The sequence below is a fragment of the Pristiophorus japonicus genome, chromosome 1 (genome assembly GCF_044704955.1).
Source record: "Pristiophorus japonicus isolate sPriJap1 chromosome 1, sPriJap1.hap1, whole genome shotgun sequence".
NCBI lineage: Eukaryota > Metazoa > Chordata > Chondrichthyes > Pristiophoridae > Pristiophorus > Pristiophorus japonicus.
Window position 1 is genome coordinate 113,103,966 of NC_091977.1, and position 9,327 is coordinate 113,113,292.

Below are 9,327 nucleotides of genomic sequence, written 5' to 3' on the forward strand. Positions count from 1 at the left end.
AGAGCATGCTCCCTGTTGTCTTTTGCCGTGTCAGTCTGGGGCGGGAGGCTAAGTTAACAGGGGACCACGGCGCCCTGGGCTGTGGCACTCTGTCACTCCTCCTTACTGTCGGTGCAGAGTCCCACGTTATGGGCTGCAGTGCCATCTCCTCCACCTCTTGGGCTAACCCCAGCTGATCCACCATGAGAGGTTCAGCTTCCCCTTGAACCTTGCTAATGGTAGAGCCTTTCTCCCTACTTCTGTTAGTGGGCTGGGAACCTCTACCCAGTGGTGGGATAGCCTTACAGGAGCAATGAACCAGCCCCGGCTGTAGAGCTTCGGGGCCCGCTGCCTCCTCCGGAGCCTCCAAATCCACTGGGGCCTGTTCTTCCCCCAGTGCCTGATTCCCTTCCCTTGCTCGTCCCCTCTGTTTTTTACCTCTTTTGGGGTCAAACAATTTACACTGATTAATGTGATACCACTTCACCCGGCGAGGCAGTCGAACCGCATAGACCATAGGGCTAGCCTTGTCGACTATGCTGTATGGTCCCATATACAGTGGTTCAAATACCCCGACCCGAGCATAGTTCCTCACCACGACCTGGTCCCCTATCTCCCATTCGTGGTGTTTGCTGGGTTCTAGCAGCAATCGGTTACTCTGATGCTGTCTGCCCATATTACTAGCAGCCTGCCAGTGAATCTGTTTCAGGTGTTCAAACAGGTTCCTGACAAACCGGTCCCGGTTCACCTCTCGGAGCTGCCCTTCGGTGAGAACCGGCGCCAACACATGCACAGGGGTTCTCATGATCCGGCCCGTCATCAGCTCATGGGGTGAGTACCCTGTGCTCTTTGACTGACTGGCCCGGATTCCCATGAGGACCAATGGTAAGACCTCCACCCACTTGTTCGGTGAGTCTCCCGTCTCCTTGTGCAGCCTTTCCTTTAGGGTCCAGTTCAGGCGTTCTACGGTGCCTGAGGACTGAGGGTTGTAGGCGACATGCCATTTGGCTCTTATCCCCAGCACCTTTAGGGTGGCCTGCATCACTTGGCCGGTGAAGTGGCTTCATCGGTCGGACTCCACGATTTGAGGTAGACCTCACCGAGAGAACACCTCCCTCACCAGGATTTTTGCAGTCCCCATCGCGGTAGCTGTTCGGCAAGGGAAGGCTTCCACCCACTTGGAAAACACATCCACCAGGACGAGGCAGTATTTATAACCTCCCTGGGCGGCCGGTAGGGGTCCGATGTAGTCGATCTGGATCGACTGCCATGGTCCCTCTACCCGCCTGACGTGTCCCATAGACACCTTCCTTTTCTGAGGGTCTGGATTGTTTGCAGCGCAAACCAGACAGCCCGCACAGAAGTTGCGGACGTCTTCCCGGAGGTCTGGCCACCACCCTGCCTTTTCTACCCGTTGCCAGGTAGATTCCGGCCCAGGGTGTCCCGCACCTGGACCCTCATGGGCCAGCTGAAGGAATTCCCTCCGGTGTTGTGGCGGCACTACCCATTTGTCCCCTTTAAACAACATGCCTTCCCGCACAGCAATATCTACAGCACTGTATGGGCCCTCTGCCTTTTCCCCCCTTTTGATAGCAGCCAAGACAGCCTTCAGGACCGGATTCTGCATCTGGACTACTTTAAGGTCCGGGGCCGCAGCCACCCCTACGCTCCCTTGTGTCCCTGGCTTGCTTCTTGCTGCTGCTATCCTGCCTGCCTCATATGGGTCCCATGGGCGACCTGTGCGAGCACCTTCCCTTGTCAGCAGGTCTGCCTGCTGGTTACCTTCCCCCCGTGGCTCAGTTTTGGAGTGGGCCTTTACCTTATGGATATATACATCCCCGGTTTCTCCCACTGCAGCCACGATCTTTTCTAGCAGGGGTTTGGTCACAAGGGGCTTCCCATCTGCAGAGGTGTACCCCCGGCATGACCAAATCGGCAGATACTCTGTACACGAATTGCAAGTGAACATGCTGTCCGAGCAAATCGTGTATGGGGTAGGGAACTCCTCGGGGTGTGTGACCACATACATCACCGCCGAGAGTTCCGCCTGCTGGGCGCTCAGGGTGCATGGGAGTTTAAGAGCCAAGGCAATTCCTGCCTTGGGATCCCAAACTCCGCAGCCCATGAGTCTTGTACCCGCGGACACTGAACTGGAGCCATCAACGTAGATCTCGCGGCCTGTGGGGTGTATCCCTGCCCGAAATCCAAAGTTAATGTCCCATACTCCCTCCACAGAGCATCTATGCGGCTGCCCTGGATAGATTAAATTTGCTGCGAGCCTGGGCTCGCAGAGGCCCTTGACCTTTAAAGTCATTTGGGAGAGGAGGAGGGTCCAGCGAGTGATTCTAGCACTGCACACTGTCCCGTCCTTAATCCTCCCGTCCAACAGCATCTGCGTCAGGGTATGATGGGTGAGGAGTGTAATGGGGGATATTCCGGTAAAGATCTGAGCTCTCTTTACTGCCCAGTGGGTGGCAAGCAAGTGCCTCTCACAATTGGAGTATCCCTTTTCTACCTCCGTGAGGACCCTGGAGGAGTACACCACTGGTCTCAGCTGACCGTTTCGCTCCTGGAGCAACACTGCACTTAAGCTGTCGCCACTGGCTGCCACCTCCAGGAAGAATTCCTCCCCCCCATCAATTGCCCCTAGGGCTGGTGCTACCTGCAGGTCTCTCTTCAGACGGACAAATGCTGCCTCACAGCCCTCGTCCCATTCCCACTCGACCCCTTATGTAGGAGTCTGAGCAGAGGGGCGGCAGTGGCTGCATAGTCCTCGATGAAGTCCCTACAGTAGCCAGTGATTCCCAGAAAAGACCTTACCCCCGACACATCCCTAGGGACAGGGAGTTCCTGCACTGCCTTTCTTCTAGCCTCATCAATGGCCCTTTCTCCTGCCCTTATCGTCAGGCCCAGGAATTTTACCTCTCCTAGACCTATCTGGGCTTTCTTGGGGTTAACTTTAAAACCCCCTTCCTTCAGTAAGACCAGCAGTTCGGCCAGCAGTGGACCGTGTTCCTCACTGCTGTCTGTGAACAACAACAGGTCGTCCACATACTGGACCAGCTGGTGTGGCTGGCTGAAGCCTTTTAAGCAGTTCGCCATGCATTGGTGAAAGATGCTGGGACTATTATGAAAGCCCTGTGGGAGGCAACTCCATGTATACTGCTGTTCCCGGAAGGTGAAGGCAAACTTGTACTGGTCTTCCCTCCGTACAGGGATAGACCAGAACCCGTTGGATATGTCCAACACTGTGAACGTGGTTGCGGATGCAGGGATTTCCTCTATCAGATCCGCAACCGCCGCTACTGTGGGGGCACAAGCTGGGATGTTTTTATTGAGCACCCTATAATCCACCGTAGCCCTCCAAGAATTGTCCGGTTTCCTAACCGGCCAAAGCGGGGAGTTGACATGGGTGGCTATGGGTCTCAAAACACCCTGCTCGACAAGCGAGCTTAAAGCTGTCTCCAAGTCTGCTTCTGCCTCTCGGGGAAAGCCATACTGCTTTTGCGGGCGGGACATGGGATCCCCATCTATTCGAACCTCCACTCCTGTGACTCTCCCACAGTCGTGTTTATGGGTGGCAAATGCTGCAAGATTTGCTTGCACATAGGCCCGGTACTCGGCTGGGGTGTTACCGACCAGAACCTCCAGGTCGTAACCCCCTTTTGGCTTCATTGTACACAGAGTCCCTTTTCCCTGTTTCTTATCAATAACCATGACTTCTCCCTCTGCTCCCGTGCTCACTGTGCCCCATAGACAGTGATTCCTTAAGTCTACTAGGATCTGGCGAGCGATGATAAAATCAGCCCCCAAAATCCCTTTTCCCACCTGCTCCCAGTTCATTAGGACGCACTTCCATTGTGTTTGGAGTGCTCCTAAACGAACCGCGAGCGGGACTGAGAAAAACCCAGCCTTCTCATTACCTGTGAACCCAACTAGTTGATACGGCACCCCGTTTGATAGAGGTGAGGTTGCGGGGTCCTCCGAATGGACTATCGTGCTGGAAGCACCAGTGTCCAAAAGGTAGGTACCCAATACACCCTCAACCTCCATCTTGACCCAGGGTCGTCCCCAGGGGTCGTATTCTAGTGGGCACAGGTATGCAGGCTGGGTCTGGGCTAGTCACGGCCTCTGTACTGGCAGGGTTGCTGGTGTTGCCCTGCCTGTTGCCGTGGCTACCTTCCCAGTCCCCTCCAGCGCTGTCCTCACTGCAGCTACTATCTGGTCAAGGGATGGTGAGGAGCTCGCTCCACTTCTCCCACTCTGGGCGGCTCCTGAAGGACTTCTCCCCCCATATCTCTTTACTGGGCTCCTGCAATCCCTTTTAAAATGCCCAGCTTTCCCGCACCCGTAGCACACACCCTCCTTATCAGACAAGCGGCCACCCTCCTGGTGCCATTCCCTTTTGGGAATCGGGTTGGGTTTTACTTCATTTACCCAACCTTTGGAGGTTTTCTCCTCCTCCCCTCCTCCATTCCGTTGGACCAGTGCCAGTTGCCTGACCACTGCTTCCTCGGTGAGGTTGGGGTCCCGGGAATCGAACCACAATTCTGCCCTGGCCTTGAGCCGGGGCAAGCAGTTTGTCACCAGCATCCTCAGCCAGCGGCCAGTCTGTACCGCGGAAAGATTCGCCCGGTCAAGGAGCTCCCCACAGGCTGCGTGGTATACCACCCACAGCCTGTCCGCAAACGTCTGCGGGGTTTCCCCTGCGAGCTGCCTTGTCCTTTCGACCCGTTCGAAAGGACTGCCGTCATCGAAACCCATAGCCTCAAGGACGGCCCTCTGGACCTCAGTAAATGTACGCTGTCCCCTCCGGCATTCTGCCGGTAGGGCCTGGTACAATTTGGTGTCCAGAGAGAAGAGCAGCAGCTTGGCTGTCTCTGCGTCGTCGCACCCATTAATTTCCCCTGCCTGCATCACCTCCATGAAGTGGATAGATGGGTCCCCACTGCGAGTGAGTTTGGCCAAATGGGCCACCATGGCCCTGAGTAATTGAACTCCATGGGGAATAATAAAGTCACTCTCCAGCGCTCCCCGACCTTGGCCACCTCCCTGTGGAGGACCGTACTTGCGCTGCCTGACCGGGCACATCTGCCCTGGTTCAGGATCTTTCTGCGCTGGTCCCTCTACCTCTGGCTGTCCCATTATACCCGGTGCAGCAGACAGTGCCTGGTCGCCTGATCCAGTCCTTAACTGACCCTCGGCTGGAGCCTCACATCCCTGCTGCCAAATGGGACACATTGGTCCTGCCCCCAGCCCTGGGTATGCTACTACCTGCGTGCCCCGCCCCTCCTGGTACCCCATCGGACAAAGCACCGGTGCCTCAGGAGGTGGTTGGGCATCTCTTGCCTTTGGATTCTCCTCTACCCCCCAATACTCTCCTTTGTCCCCTGACCCTCCAGGTCCTATCAGGGCGACCATCCCCTTTGCCTGGGATAGAGCATGGGTGAGAGTTTTAATCCTCTCCTGGCAGGGACCGTGATCTGCAAACTCACTGCTACTGGCCACTTTATAGGCTGTCTGTACGTCTTTTAATTTATTCTCCAGTTCCCAAATTTTCTGGGTGTACCGAGAGTTCTGTTCCCGGAGGGACCCCTCACTACCCTTGGCCTCAGTGACCTGACACTGAAGATAGTCTCGGCTATTTCGGAAGGTCTCCTCCAACTGCCGGTTCCTTTGCTGCTCCTCAGCTAATTCGGCCAGCAGGTTGTCCCCAACCACAGCCCGGATAGCAGAGAGCTCCTCTGATTTCTGAAGACTCTGTTCCAAGTCCTTCACCCGCTGGTCGAGCTTTCGGACTTGGCGGCTGAGGCAGATAAGCCAGATGGCCTTTTCCACCCTGTGGTTGTGGTCCTTCCCTGCTGTCCACTGAGCAGCAGCATCCACTGGGCGCTCTGCCCGAGTGAGGGCTTGCACCCAAGGTTTGGTGAGGTTCACCTTGGCAAAAATATATGAGGAAATTCTCTCCTCCATTTTAGTTTCCTCTCTTATCACCTCATCTGTTATATTAACATCTCCTGTTTGCTTAAGTCCCTTCATGGTCGCCATGTTCTGTAAGGGGTTTTTACAGGGTTGTTGTTGTGCCTTGGGTGTCTCTCTCTGGGCTTCTGCCCTCACAGCTTATGCCTGGCCTGTGAGGTACCCTGAGTGCTGCAAGAGCACCCCTGGAGAGACTGTGTCCACAGCTTATGAAGGGGGTTTTGAGACTCGTGCGTCCCCACAGCTTATGCCTAGCCTGTGAGGCACCTGTGAGTGTCAAACACTCCTAACCCCTTCTTCCCTAGCCTGTGACACACAGTTGAGCGTTTTCGAGGCGCTCTTAGCTTCCCTTACACGGTTCTGACATAAGACTCACGATCAGGAGATGTAATACAATAGAACTGAGACAAGGTGATTCCAAGAGGAACTTTAGGCTTCCAATTTATTTGGCAAGGTGTAACTCAACAAACAGCAACACACCAACAAAACAATCCCCCTAAATCCCACTAAACAGACACAACGAAAATCTTTACACCAGTTTAGCAGTACAATGCCCAACCTCCCACCTTTCCTGGCCTAACAGATTTGGGAGTTCTGGGGACCAGAGGTTATACTCACTACTGTGTCTTCCGCAGTCTGGTGGTTTGTCTCTTCTATCTTTGGTGTCTTCGGACACTGGTTTTCCTTCAGTGTCGAGAGGCCTGTGGTTGTGGTTGTTGAATCACGAGGGCAGGGAAAATCATCACTCCTCTATACCACTACGTCAGAAACCCCTTTTTTATAGCCAGATTATCCAGTCCGCCTCTCCTGCTGAAGTCGATTCTTCTCATTGGTGGACTTTTGATTTTGAAAAATGCAGCAGTTTGAGGTTTTTAGGTTTTTTTCCCACTGATCTTAACCTACTCAAGGTTTGAGTGGGTGTTGATTGCATTGGCCTCCTGTAGCCATTGTGCTAGCCTGGCCTGAGCCAGATATTTCTATGCCTGATGAAAAAGGTGTTGGAATATGTATGTGGCATTGTTTAAATGCTAATGTTTTCAAGGGGCAAGTTTCGAGGATATACAGTTCCCAGACAATTTGATTAGTTCCAATGTCCAAACTGGCCCTTTTGATATTGACTCCACCCCTTTTCTTGCAGACCTTTAAAAAAATCCCAAATTCGATTAAAGTTCGTAGTTTCTTCCATGTGCACTTTAGGATTTCAAACTTTCTGGTAGATAGTTCCAAATTAAATTCCCTTTCCTATGAGTCCAAACACTGGGGGGGGTCTCCATTTGTGTCCCAAAGTTTTCCTTCCATCGGTTTCAATTCACAGCACAGACTGATCCCACAGCCCTTTTCCTTCTGGGTAAAATGAGGGGGTTTTCGTCCTCCCCTACACTCCTGTTCCTAATTCTTATGTTCTTATGTTCTTATGTACTCCCACAATGCTATTAGGGAGGGTATTCCAGGATTTTGACCCAGCGATGTTGAAGCAACGGCAATATATTTCCAAGTCAGGATGGTATGTAACTTGCCGATGGCTTGTTCGATCACACATCTTGTGGTCATATCATAGAATCATAGAAGTTTACAGCACGGAAGGAGGTATTTCGGGCATCATGTCCACGCCGACCAATAAGAGGCTATCCAACCTAATCCCACTTTCCAGCTCTCGGTCTGTAACCCTGCAGGGTACGGCACTTCAAGTGCACATCAAGTACTTTTTAAATGTGGTGAGGGTTTCTACCTCTACCATGCTTTCAGGCAGAGAGTTCTAGACCCCCACAACCCTCTGCGTAAAGAAATTACCCCTCAAATCCCCACTAAACCTTTTACCAATTACTTTAAATTGATTCCCCCTGGTTGTTGACCTCTCTGCTAAGGAAAATAGACCCGTTCTATCCACTATATCTGGGCCCTTCATAATTTTATACAACCTCAATGAGGTCTCCCCTCAGCCTCTTCTGTTCCAAGGAAAACAAACCGAGCCTATCTAATCTGTTCTCATAGCTAAGATTCTCCACTCCTGACAACATCCTCGTAAATCTCTTGTATACCCCCCTGCTCTTATATTCTATGCCTTTGCTAATAAAGGCAAGCATTCCGTATGCCTTCTTAACCACCTTATCTACCTGCTACCTTCAGTGATCTGTGGACATGCACTCCCAGGTCCCTTTGTTCCTCTACACTTCTCAATGTCCTACCATTTAATGTGTATTCCCTTTCCTTGTTAGCTCTCCCCAAACACATTACCTCACACTTCTCCGGATTGAATTCCATTTGCCACTGTTCTGCTCACCTGACCAGTTCATTGATATCTTCCTGCAGTTTACAGCTTTCTTCTTCGTTATCAACCACATAGCTTAATTTTGTATCATCTGCGCACTTCTTAATCATACCACTTATATTCAAGTCTAGATCATTGATGTATATCATAAAAAGCAAGGGATCTAGTACTGTGCCCTGTGGAATCCCACTGAAAACATCCTTCCAGTCACAAAAACACTCATCAACCTTTGCTTCCTGCCTCTGAGCCAATTTTGGATCCAACTTGCCACTTTGCCCTGGATCCCATGGGACTTTATTTTCGTGACCAGTCTGCCATGTGAGACCTTATCAAAAGCTTTGCTAAAATCCATATATACTACATCATACGCACTGCCCTCATCGACCCTCCTGCTTACGTCCTCGAAAAATTCAATCAGGTTAGCCAGACATGATCTTCCCTTAACAAATCCGTGCTGACTGTCCCTGATTAATCCGTGTCTTTCTAAATGTACATTTATCCTGTCATTCAGGATTTTTTCCAATAATTTACCCACTACTGAGGTTAGCCTGACTGGCCTGTAATTATTCGGTCTATCCCTTTCTCCCTTCTTGAACAAAGTCCTCCAGTCCTCTGGCACCACACCTGAAGCCAGAGAGGATTGGACAATGGTGGTCAAAACCTCTGCTATTTCTCCTTTTGCTTCGCTTAACAGCTTGGGATACTGTTCATCCACGCCTGGGGACTTATCCACTTTCAAAGCTGCTAAACCCCTTAATACCTCCTCTCTCACTATGTTTATTTCATCTAATATTTCACACTCCTCCTCCTCCTCAATAGCAGTGTGTGAAAACAGACGCAAAGTATTCATTAAGAACCATACCCACATCTGGCATTCATTGTGGCGCGGTTGGGCTTTATTTATCAGGTTTGTGAAAGGTATCATCAGCCAAGTTTGAACAGGGTATCCCTTATCTCCTGGCAGCCATCCCTTAAGTGTGTTGCAGGTCCAAAGATGTCAGGGAGCTTGGACTGCCACAGACCAAAAGCATCATGGCAGCGCCCTGGGAATCTTGCACAGACCTGAAGAAATATCTTTTTGTGGTTTCATACCAGCTGTA